A 13,208-nucleotide genomic window follows, 5' to 3' on the forward strand; every position below is an offset into this window, starting at 1 on the left:
CTCACCTTGTGGGCTCAGCTCCTGCTGAGCTTTGTGATTTGATTAACCAGACAGACATTAGGAAATTCAGTTCCAGTTTGTCTAATTTCCACCTGCTGGATCTCTTTACATTTGTGATGAACTTAGGAATATTTTCAATATATAGTAATAAAAAAACAACCTACTTTTTGCGAAATCAATTAACTTGCACCCCTTTAACCATACAGCATAAATCTTACTTAGCAAACTGAGCCATTTTGTGTTCTTTTTTTGAGCTCTTCGGTACTTTATGTACGGAAATGTGCATTTTTGCTCTTTTAAAGGAAAATATGTATCCTTAGATTCCTTGTGAACAAGTTATTATGTAAAGGACAGTTTTTAGATTGATTTTTACATGGTTGTCATCTTCTAAGAGCATCTGAGTTTCAGGCCCTAATTTAAGGATTTAGAAGACTATAATCAAGGGAACTCACGGCTATGACCGAGCAAGATCTTTGTGTTGTTTCTAGACCTTGTCACAGCATTCTCTTAATGCAGTGGGTATTAAAGAATTTCCTATAGTTGGCCTTAGTAAGAGGTGATAGCTGGAACTCTTTTCTCTTGGCAGACATGGAGAACAGTGATAGTTAACATACCTCTTCGTAAAGGTCTTTGCTTACAAGGTTCCACATAAATTGACCTTTTCTCTTTTTCAATATCCTGGGCATCGCACATGTTGATGGCTTTCAGCTAAATAGATTTTTAACTGATTTATTACTACTAAAATGTCAGAATGCTTACAAGGAATCAACTCTTGCATTAAGAACATCTGGTTCAAACCAAACAAAGGGAAGGTTGAAAAGAAGATTTTGAAGAAAAAGGTAAATATTCGAACAGTGATAGAGCTTCCATTTGTCAGAGTGGTGTGAAGTTCTGGGATGCTCGCAGGTTCCCTATAGAGCTCACATAATTACATAGCATTATGTCTTTTAGCACTGACCTCTTGTCAACCTCAATATACCAAGGAACTGAATCTGATCATCTGTTTGCATGTGCACTCATCCATTTGTTATGTACACATTTGAAAACTAATTTACGGCTGATGCTAAATATCAAAAATAAGTAAAACATTGCTTTGTCATGCAATTTAGGCCACTATAGATGTTCTAGGTATGTTTCTTCTACTGGGTCTTGCTTGGAATCAGTCTCTGAGCAGCTGGTGGCTGTGCAGCACAGAGCAAAAGCATAAACCAGCTATCAGCTGTGCTGCAGCTAAGGACAAAAAATGCTAGGATGAAATGCTTCCCTTACAAGAGATTATTCTAGTGAAGACTGGACAGATCCAGAGCCTGCCACTCCCTGGGAAAGACTGGAAAATATAAAATTACTGATCTTCCTGTAGATATTTGATCTTTTTCTACTCTAGAGCCCAGATTGGGAAGAGAGGAGAAATGAACGAAGTCTTCTACAAAGGGCTTTTTACTATGAAACCTCTTTCCCAGAGAAGCTCAGAGGTACGCTAGGCGTGGGCTCTTCCATGGAAGACGTTCAGCCTCTGGTACAGTGAACAGATGACTGAAACTGAATTAAAGATGCAGTTACAGGTTTCCAAAAAATGAGGAATAAACCTTTAGCTTGGTGGAGGTCTAGAATGAGTGAGTGGGTGCCTGCATGAAGCAGGGAGGTAGAATAAAGTAAACTTGAAAGTCAGCTTTATTATCTGGTTAATCTGAGCTCACGTTCTGACCATCTTAGTTTTTTTAGCTTGAATCTGGAAGGAAAAAAAAAGCTTTCAAAATTTTTGTGAAGGTTTACCCTCGTAATGGACTGAGCACCATCAATTTGGTTTTTTTTTTGTTTTTTTTTTTTTTTCCTGCATCTTTAGCTCTATATTCTTTTATGTTGTTGCAGCAGAGCTCTTTGTAAAGGATTGGTTTTTCATTTAAAAAGTATTTGTGAAAATTAGGGGAAAACATTAGTATTGGATAAGATGAAGACATCTGCAGTCAGCTTGAGAGGGCACGGGCAGATGTAGGTATGTACTGAACATCTCTATTGCCTTTCAGCCGAGGTACCGCACAGCAGTGTCCTGACTCGCTGCTGCCTGATGTCGTAGGGGTGAGGCCCAGACTAAGTGACAGCTCACTTTGTTGGTATTCGAACAGAAACATTTCTGATAAAGGCTCGTGCTCCAAAGTCCATTAGAAATGAGGCCTAACGAGTGTTGTGCTTTGCTATAGTATTAAGAGGTGAGAAAAACATAACTGAAGGGAAGGCTGGAAAAGTAATGTGTCTGGTTAGGAGAAGAAGAAAAACTCAAGGCATGGCTGGAATAAGAAGTGGTAATTACAGCACAGATACAGTAAGCTACTTAACATGCCTGAGAGCAGCAGCAGAGGAAATGCAATACAGGGATACTGTGACATTCTTAATTAGAGGATGAGGAAATGGTAGTTAATGTGGCACGTAGTCCGTGTCAGATGTGGTTCCTTATGTACATGAGATAGAAGAACGGGTAAATGGATGGTGAAGTTGGCTGCATGAATGATTTGCTGGGCAAACCCACTTCCATTATTGTAGTGGAATTTTTGTTGTACTGTTTTTAGGATATACGTGACTAATATAGCAGATTGGTTTGTGTATAGATCTACTTGAATCTTCATTTTAGTAAGCTGCAACAAGAAACCTGCATGCAGTTGGAAAGCTTGAGTGGGATAGAAGAAAGCATGAGTGGGAAATGCCTCAGAGTACAGCGCTTCCGGACAAAACGGAGGAACTGGCAAACAATAGAGCATTACGTAGCAGAGGATGTAAAGAGCAGGTGACGGCTTTCTGTAAATCTGACTTATTTATGAAATAACTAAACAGAATACATGTCTCTGCTTCTCTCATTCTACTTACATTATGTGACTTTCTGGTAGTTAAGTGGCCCTGTTAAGTGGCCCCAAGATGTTTTTTTGTGGAAAAATCTTCTCAAGCTCAGGAACTTGTAGCATGGCCTTCTGCAAAATAGAAGTGGAATTTCAGTACATTACTGTAATAGAAAATCTTACAGGAACAACTTGCTTTCTGATTCTCTGTCCTAAGGTCAGCAGTTTTGTGCTTCCTTTGGTAGGAAAAGGAGTTGAGTGCAGGTCTTCTGGGCAATGCATAAGGAACAGAGGTTTTTTCACTCTTCTTTTCTGTATCTGCAAGAGAAAGGTGGTATGTTTCTTGTTCCTTGGGAAACCTTTTTCTGCTGATAGCTGGATATCATCTGTATAGGGAAATAGTACACAGTGTTTCTAAAAGAGTCCTGATGGACCAAGTATAGGAATATATCATTCAATTTAAAAAAAAAAAAAAAAAAAAAAAAAATGAGAGCAGGTTGTGAGTATTAGAAATGTGTGTGAATATGGGAACTATTGCTGGTCCTAGTCACATGGTAAGGACAAGGCCCAGAGGGAACAATGCTCAGTCTGTGTGTGGTAGTGAGAGGTGAAAGCAACTTTACTTCACAATTTCCAAGGCAGTGACAAGCAGAGAGCACATTCTGCTCCAGTGATCTTTAAAATAAAGTTAAAAGAAAGGAGGCAGTCTTTGGTTATAGCAGCTACTAAATCAAGTCCTGTATTAAGATGAAATTTACATTGTTAAACAGTTGTGAAATGTTTTCACTGTTTTATGTTAATAAAATCTGTTTATGCCACCTTTATAAAAGATGCATCTTTATGTAAATCAGTAAGTAAAACTTGTATTAGCAATGAAGCTCTGAAGATAAGATCTCTTAAGTTGGTGACACTACATATCACATCTGTGAATAATGCCAACCACAGTGCCTGGCAACAGGGAGAGGGAGAATTTAACTCATTATCCAACCCACTCACCATGCCCAAAGACTCTGGAATAGTTAGTACTGTGCATGCACAATGACTAATAATGAAATATCAATCACTTCAAATATATGAAATAGTGAAAAGCTTCTGGGAAAGCTTTCGCTGAGTGGGGAAAAGGGTACTGCTGCAGAGGGTGAGGAGCTGTCCCATTTACGGGCAAGCTGTCTAAAACCAGAAAACCTCTAGCATTTTCTTTTGTTGTATTCTTGATTTTTCAAGAAGCAAATAAATGTGTGTGAGAATGTCCTTTACGTTCTTAAAAACACCTGAACCTTACTGTGCTGAGAGCTTCTGTTTAGCCTCACTTAGTAGATGCGGTTGACATTTTTTAGTTTCTGAACTTATGGCTAAACTGTATTTGGCCTCGGACTGGATTTACGTAAATGCGGTGAGTTGGGAAATAGCGCACAGATTGCACAAAGTAATCTATGAAAAGATTAATCTGTTTTCCGAGGCACAATTCCTGCTCGTCTGTGTGAGAACGCTGTGCTCGGCACGGCGCGGGGGATCTGCTACAAACAATAACACAAATAATCGCGTTTTGAGCTGATGAAACTGTTTCTGATGACGCATGGTGTCGCTGGGACAGCTTTCACGCGGAGATTTCGTTGTTTCGGCCAGGCTGGGGGTTGAGGTGCCTCGCAGCAGGTCCGGCGGCTCCGCGCCGCGCTCTGCCCGTGGCATCTGCTGAGGGCTGAGGGACCCCACAGCCCCGCCCCGCCCCGCCCCGCCCCGCCCCGACCGCCGCGCATGCGGAGTGAGCGCCGCTCGCTGCGCGGGGGCGCGGCGTGGCGCGGGGACTCCCCCCTCCCTCCCCGCGCGGCGCCCGGCGGCGGGGCGGGCCCTCGATTCCCATTGGCTGCGCCGCCGCGCCGGCCGGCACGTGACGGGCGGGGCGGGGCCAGCGGCGGGGCCGGGCCGTGCCGGCGGCGCCGCGGCCGTGTCAGCGGCGGGCGGGGGGCGCGGGCGGAGCGGCCGGGCCGGGCCGGGGCTGGCGGCGATGGAGGGGCCGCGGCCATGGGGTGAGTGCGCCGCGGGACGGGGCCGGCCGGCAGGAGGCGGAGGAGGAGGCGGAGGAGGCGGAGGAAGCGGCTTTGTGGCGGGCGGCAGCCGGCGCCGCGCCGCTTTGTTGGCTGCGCTGCCGCAGCGCCAGCGGGAACTGGGTCAGGGCGCGGGGCGGGGGGGCTGCGCGCTGCGGGCGGCCGCGGCACGGCCGGGGGGCTCCGCGCCGCTCGGGGCGCCCCCGGGGTGTCAGCGCCACGCGTAGCCGGGTGCGTGTGTGTGTGTGTGTGTGCGTGTGTGCTGCGAGCACGGCCCTGCCGCCAGGGCACCCCTCGGAGGGGCTTCCGAGGAGCTGGTAGCACGTCCCTGCTGCTCCTCGGCCCGATTCGGCGATGCGCAAAAAAAAAGGGGTTGCCTTCGTCGAGCCTGTTCGTATGCTGTGATTGAAACGCCCCCTGAAAACGCTCGCTACCCGGACCCCAGGCTCATTCCACATCTGTCAGCGAGGTATGGGTTATGCTGAACTTTAGGGCATCAGGTGAGGACTCAGCAGTTGGCTGCTGGTGGTGATTCTAGATTTTTCTCCTACGCATTTTGAACATCCATTCCAGCACCTGAAACATTAGAAGGTGCCATAGGTGCAGAGGTGCGTTCACCACTCTCCTTCCTGACAAGAAGGAAGGCGATAAAAGCAAACTGATAGTTGTGGTAGTTATTCTGGTGATGTTTCTTCCTTTGCTTCTTTAGAAGAACCATGAGAAGAGACGGTCTTTGTGTTGTTTCGCATGACAAGTGCAGTATTTCCTGTCAGTAGTCATGCTCTTTAAAATGGCAGCTTGAATAAAAGATCACTTCTAAGTATATTTCAAATGATTTACGACTGCAGACTTTCATAAGCATCATCCTTCATATCATGCATGCCATGATATTTGCCAAAACTTTTGTGCAAAATATTGGGTAATGATACACGTTCCGATAGATGTCATAGTATGCAGCATATGTTGGAAATGCCTATATCTAAAATGGGTTACCTTTGGTCTACAAGTTCTTATGTTGGATTTCTGTATTATCATAACTCAGTAAAACGTTTATGCCAATGAGATGGTATTAATTACTTTTTCATCAATGTAAAGAAATCTTATTTAAAACAGGCTATACTGCTAGGGATACACTGTAACAGAGTTATTTTGGGTGAAGACCACTGCACGTCTCCACCAATTGTTTTCCAAAATTTGTACAGGACCTGTGTGGACACGAACTGATGTATTTTCTGCGAGACAGTCTTATGTTCTCAAAAAGTGCTGAAACGAATCCTGAAGATGACCCTGATTGATCACCTATTTAAAATAATATTTTTTCACGATTTTTTTTTTAAATTGTGGCTGTTCTATTTCATGCTATTGGTTTATTTTAACTGAAAATACAAATTAAAGAGAATAAGGACGTGCCTCAGGCTTCCTGATGGCTTAAACTTTCTGGAATCGAATCCTTAAAAGATGATGAGAAATGAAAACTAACCAGCAGCAAGTCATACGCAGTGAGAGCATACGCAATTCGCCATGAATAGCAAAAATGATCATGCCGAAGAATGAGTGTTCAGGATCGTGAATCATCCCTGGTCCAATATAAGTTATGATTCAAGTGATGTCTGGACTGCTTTGTGTTCAATATAGTATTTAAATGCAAATCATGTTTCGTATTTTCACAGTCGTATTCTGAATGCAGCATGACTAACCAGCTAAGGAACTTCCCGACACAGAATTCTAAAGGAATAAGTGGGGTTTTTGTCTTGAGAATGTAATGGAAGCTGAACATGACTGTCTATAGCCTGAAATGTATGACTTCTGGATTTCCTTCTGTTTGTACTAATATGATTTTGTTATTAGTATTTTTTTTTTTAGTAAAAGCATAAAGGTGAAGTCATCTCTATTTAATACACACGCGCACACACAACTGCAGTTAAACTAGACCTGAAACAAGGAAGGCAAGTCATGGTTTCCGATCAAACCACCATCTTCCTTCTCTCCTTCCTCATGGTCTTTTGAAGAATGCAGAGTGTGGATCGCATCTTATTTTGGCACCTTCATCAGCCAAGCTATGTTTTGTTAGAAAGAACAGATGATGCATCTGCTTATGATCGTTTGTGAGTACAGGCCGAGAGCGTGAGCTATGAAGACTGTCATTGCTAGGGCAAAGCATACGGCATTCTGCACTACCTGCGTCTGAAGGTGTAGCAGGTTGACTCTTGTGCATGATAAAGCTCCTGCTATATTTGAAATTTTGGTGCAGTACAGATTTTGCAGCATAGTTAACTGTGTTATTGATCTTAAGGAACGTTGTCCAGAAAATATAACAGTGGATCAAAAGGTCTTGCCAAATTACATGTTCGTTTAGGGAAGGACAGAAACAATAACAGCAACAATAACAAGAAATATTCAACCTACCCCGCAGTCAGAAGGATTTAAGAAGGTCAGGTATATTAACACTTAAGTATTTTGTTCTACTGCCCGCAAAGATAATCTGCATGCAGATGTAGATAGAGGAACTAAGAAGAAAATCCTCTTGATGCAGGCAAGGTTAGGAAGAGAAAGTTGAGCATGGCTTACTTTCCAAGGGATTTCACACGTTGTGTTAGGATAACTGAGAGTGGCTTTTCATCTGGCTCCTGTTTCTTGTACAACAGCCAAAAAACCCCCAGGAACTCAGAGTACCTACTCTAGAGATTATCATTTCGTATAACTTGTTGTTGGTTTTCAATTTCAGTTATTTGACATTCGCTAAAAAGAGTAACATTACATTATTTGCAGCCGCTTCCGCATATCCAAGTCCTTGCTACTGAAGCAAGCTCAAGAACAAATGAAGAACAGTTTTCTGTGACGGCTGTTTGCTACTCTTTGCTGCATGTCTCTGACCTGAGCATGCAAATGCAGAAGGAATGAGAACGTGCACAGAAGGTGCACGACCTGCTGTTCCTTTCATGGCAATTCTTACTTTCTGCTGAGTATTTTCTTAATTCTGTTCAACCACACCCAAAGCCATCTTTTCAGTCCCCTCATTATGTTTGCGTGCCCGCTTAGAGCAGATGATAAAAAAAAGCAAACACAATACCCTCCTGTCAGGCTGCTGCTGACTGGAAGATTCAGGGTTTGCTCTTCGCTGCAGGTAAGGGTAGAAAGACTGAAATGTGCTGGCCAAAAAGGACATTCAATAAAGCATAGGTCTGCCACCAGGTAAAAATAGCGTAGTTGATCAGCGTGATGCTGGAGAAGGCAAAAGTTTGATTTTTTTGTGTGAAAGAATCAGGGTATCAGACTCCCACGACCTGATGCCAATGCAGTGTTTTTCAGTGAGTACAAAAGAAGAATGTTAATACCTATGAAAGATAAGCATTTTAAATTAGGAGGCCTGGAAGACTTGCCCCCGACTGGACTGGGTAAGACAATCTCTGGCCTACCGATAGCCATTTTTGATTAAACTCTTAAGCACGGCACCCAGAGTGCTGGTACTTCGCCAGAGTTAAAGAAGGACTAGCAGAAAGATATCTACATATAAACCATTTACGTGAAGACCAGCTTCAGACAGAATAATGGAAAACCTAATAAAGGATTTAGTCAACAGAGAAATTGAATTAATGCAAATCAGCATGGCTTGATACATTTGCAGTAAGAATGGCCAAAAAATTTTTGCTTTATTCGCTTGATTATATTTAAAAATGCAGTTGTATAAAAATGGTAAACCAAAGGCTGAGATTAGTAAGGGTGGTTGGTTTACCTTAGAACAGCTGTGCTGGATTTTTGTTTCTGTCTGTCAGCCTTGCCAGTCTTTCGGGAAGAGTTGTGTAACAGCTGCTGAACCATTGTGGTTAATGGCCCAGCATATTAAATTAAACCGACACCTATTTCAGATTACCTTGGTAGTCAGGCAGTAATCTGCAGTGGTTGAGCAGCTGCTGCACGAGCAGCTGAGCCCTTCTCTCATCCTTGGGTGGGAACCTTGTGGAGATGGGAAGGGCAGACAGCTGGGGCTGGCACCCTTGCAGCCATGCCAGCATTAGCCCTGGTCTCGTCCAAGTCAGAACCCTTGGACTTGGCACTCTACGAAATGCGTTTTGAAATGTGTTTAAGCTAAACTAATTGGAAAGATCTCAAATATGCAGAAATGACTGTGTAAGTTTTTTTCCTGATTTCTGTGTGATAAGCCCATGAAGAAACAATTCTCCCTTGCCACCTGTGAATGGATGACAGGGAAATGACAGAATGGTAAGGAGTGGTAAGGACAAGATCCTGAGCTCAGCACAGGACAACTGGGTAACACTTGTGGGTACAGGAAGAGATCAAAGTTGATCTTCTTTTCCAACCTTACTAAATTGCAATCTAGATGTTTATCAGTTTCAGTTGCAATGGTTACAAATTGGTATCTTAACAAAACAAACTGCATTCTGAAAAATCTCCAGTTACAGTGTGCACATCTGCTTACCAGGGGTGATGGTAATAAAATGTTAAGTTTTGTTTGCTTTTAAGAGAGTTGAACAAACATCTCTCTTGCTACTTTCAACAACGTTTGTAATCGGTAATCAAATTAACTGGAGCCATAGTTGACATTAGTGTTGTTTGAAATGACCTTTTCGAATAAAGTAATTTTGCTTTTTTTTGCCACTGATTTTTGTAGCCACACAACTTAACTGTTCATAGCAGTTACATATAAGTACATGTGTATCTATATATCACCCTCAGGCAGCTAATGTAGGTCCCAGAATAATAATTCTACTGAAAAATTTTTAATTGAAATTAATAGGTTGTAGGGAAAAATGTTACCTAGCCTTACATACAGGCAATAACAGTTTCCTGTGTTGCTGAAAAAGCTCATGGTAGTGTTTTATATTTTAGATTATTCTTTAGCTTCTTCTGAAAAGACTAAGACGATTTTGTTGTACAGAAGTTGCTCTATAAAATACTGTGCTCTGTTGGTAATTACATTTTTTTATGGATTAAAAAAACACTGATGGGAGTCTGAAATATTTTCATGAGAATACTTGATTAATGTGTTACAAAGTATTGAGCTTGGGGTTCTTAAGTAGAACTTCAGGGCTCTTGAGTACACTGCTCATTAATTTCAAAGGAAAAAAGAAATGCTCTGATCAATAAGAAATTGTAAGTGTTGAGAAGATACTGGTTTGGGTTTTTTCGTTGTTTTTTGTTTGGTTGGTTTTTTTTTGCCTGCTTGGGATTTGAGACTAAAAAGAGCATATCTAAACTCCCGGTTCCTGGGCAGTTGTTACTTGTGCAGTTTCCATTAATGTGGAAAAATGCATATCTAAATCTTAACAGTACATTTGCATAAATGTAGGCTTCTCATTAATTTTGGTTATGGAGTGTGAAAGAGTTATATCTAGCTTGAAATTCTTCTTTGATGTGTATATTCACGCAAACTGCTGATTCAGTACAGCATGAAATTTGTTGCCATAATTTCACCTTACTTCGATAAGAAGATGGAGAAGAAACCTCTTAATGCTGAGAATATGGGTAAGGGACCTAGGAGACCTAGATTTTTGGTGCGTCTTATATCGAGGGAGTCAATCTCAAAGCTCCTGTATCCCAAGAGGGTTGTTTCGTGGAGTAAATCTAGAAAAGGGGATGCCTCCATTCGAATCATGACCCCTAAGAAATTACTAGGAGGGAGCAAAGCGATACTGCTCATTTCTACCGCTGCCACCAATTCTCTGTTTAAAAAAATCATTTTTTTGTACTCGGTTTACTTGGAGCATAAATCCAAGAATTGGTATCTGCAGCTGAACTCTGATCTGATGCGTCTCGTTTGAGGCTGTGGGAGGCAACTATTTCTGGAAGACAGGCAGATCTCGGGGTGTGTCCTTCTTTATACCGTGCGCTTGGGAGGCAGGGTAAGTGCGTGTTCAGAATGGCTGTTAAATGGCTTCAGTTTCGGGGTGTGAACTGAACGTGCACGGGGACAGCTCGTGTCTCACTGAGCCTTGTGATCTCCGTCTGCTCGAGAGAAGTCTGGTGTTCAGCATCAGAAAGCCTGGGTGTTTGTGGTCATGCATTACCTGTGTCAGTTTCCTCCATTTTAACATGAAATAATGAAGTCCTTGGTGAAGGACTTGACATTTTATTATTTCAAAAGGTGCTGAAAGAATGATTGTAGGAGAAAAAGATGCAGATGGATTGAAGATGCAGAAAAGAATTACAGTACATAGGAGAGATGAATAAAAATACAGAGTTGTTCTGTGGTGCAGTTTAGGAATACAAGACTGGATTTCTGAATGGTGAGGCACCCTTCCTTCCTGTGCAGTGAGCTAGGCAGGGATGCTGCTGCATTTACAACTTCCAGTGGGAGCTCACGGTCTACATTGATTAATGACCAATTTATAGCCATTTCTTCTTTGTCAGTATTGTGTTTTAACGTAAATATTTTCTCCTCCTCGAGCATTTTCCCCTTCCTGGTAATAAAGCGTAGCCATGTGATTACAGCTGTTGTTGCTGAAGAGGAAGGATTTAAGTCTCTTATCGTGAGAGACTCTGCAGTCCCCCGATCACTTAGCATCTTTCTCTGCACCCACTTAAACTCACTTTTCTTACCTGTGCCTTGTAAAATGGCCTGATCACGCCAGGGGTCGTGATTGCTTTCCAGGTGTCGGGACCGTGTCGGTAGTGCTCTGGTGTGCAGTGACCTGACCGGTGCGTGGTTCACCTTGCTGCTCCCCGCTCACTGCTCCCTTCCAAGTGACGGGATTCCCGCGCACGATTTCACCCCCTTCACACTGCTCAGGTCATCACATTCTTTGTGTGTTATATGTAGCCCTCTGACCTCATGAAGCTTCTCGAATTCATGGCAGCAAGTTTTGTTGCCACCCAGCCATTCCTTGTGCCTTTGGCTTAAAACGCCAAACATTTGCAAGTACCCGTCACAGACCGGTGTTGGTGGAAATTCAGTGGAGACCTGGCTCCAGCCCATCAGCTTGGCTTTGAGCGCTGCCCAGTGTCATCTTGTCTTGGACTTACTCCTTATCCCCGTACAATTTTTCTGCTCATAGCCTCATCTGATTTCACATGTGGCACCGTATCAAATGCTTTGGTACAGTCAGAGCAGCAGGACAGATGTATTACTTCTACAAAGCAGCTTGCTGTTCCCCTCAAGTATTTGGTAGCTTGCCCTTTACAGACAGGGGAAAAAAAATACCCTGGAGGGCTGGGGAGGTGGGTAAATATCTGTGTGCCCTGAGGAAGCCCAGGTGCCTTAGCCAGTGGCGTGTCAAGAGTCACTGTAAGCAATGCCTACATGGCCCGCAGTCTGTTTTTGGTCCAGCTTTCTGTGCTATTGCAGCCTTTTAGGTGGTGTAGGGAGGTGTTTTTTTGGTTTTGTTTTCTGTTTTTGCTGTAGCAGGGACCCCTGCCGCAGGTGCTGGGGCAGTGTGGCACTGGGATTGCAGAACCAGGGTGGGAACTCTTTAATTTTCCCCTGCGTGGTGGTGTCCGTGCCAGCACCAGGTACTGCCCTTCACCTCTCCTCTAATGCTTCAGGTGATATCGCAGGGATGTTCATTCAGGTAGTGGATTCAGGCTTCAGCCCTGCCTTCCCCCAGACCTTGTTCTGTGACCAAAACCTTGTGATGTTACCAAAACATATGCTGTGCTGATCTGTTTTGTTTTGTTTTGGGGGAGGGGAGGTTCTCTTTAAGATTCCTGTAGTACCATGCGACGCGATGTGAATGCCGCTGTAGCGCAGAGCAGCTGCCAGGCATTGCTGCATTTCACACTCGTGCCAGCGGCCTGCAGCGCCTCACCGGCCAGCAGCAGCGAGCTTCTCGCTGTTCTCTGGCTCCCAGTTACAATACAGTGCTAATTTTTATGACTACCAGAATGGGAAACATCTACAAGCTATCTACCTTTCCTCGGGTTTGTGCAGAAATCTCTTTTGCATTTTATGTTCTGAAAAGAAATATAGACTATAGCTTTTGGTTTTACTAATAAGAATGCAAAAATAGTACTTACTAAATACATCCATGAAGTGGAACAGAAGCAGTCTGGCATTGTTTTTTCATTAAAACTCTTTTCAACAGCTTTCCACCTTTTAGGGGAGACTGGTTGTAAAAGCACGCAATTCACAGAATAATTCTCTGAAAGTCAGGTTTCCCTTTACATATGACCAAATTGTAAAAAAAATAAAATAAAATAAATTTATTAGGATTCTTTTTTCTTCAGCTTATTTATAGTGTCATGGAAATCACAATTCCATAAATGGTAGGCTTCTTCCTTGGCCTTTCTGTAATGACGACAGATGTTTAGGACATGAAGATCTGTTTCTTGAAAAAGAAATAAGCTTGTCATATCAAATACACTACAGCTTCTGTTATTT

The 13,208-nt window shown here is 43.0% G+C and overlaps 1 protein-coding gene across 5 annotated transcripts in view; it reads left to right on the plus strand.

The window, feature by feature from the left end:
* The window catches only part of APC (APC regulator of WNT signaling pathway), a 100,419-nt gene that overhangs the window by 23,731 nt on the left and 63,480 nt on the right, over window positions 1–13,208 (plus strand). The window contains exon 1 of one of the 5 annotated variants that reach the window (XM_084504435.1): window positions 4,767–4,855. The exons of the other annotated variants lie outside the window; for them this stretch is intronic. The gene's annotated coding sequence lies outside the window, so the exon portion shown is untranslated. Of the gene's footprint in view, window positions 1–4,766; window positions 4,856–13,208 lie in introns of those variants that run through there. 5 annotated transcript variants of the gene reach the window in all.

Source organism: Aythya ferina (assembly GCF_964211825.1).
Source record: "Aythya ferina genome assembly, chromosome: Z".
Classification (NCBI taxonomy): Eukaryota; Metazoa; Chordata; class Aves; order Anseriformes; family Anatidae; genus Aythya; species Aythya ferina.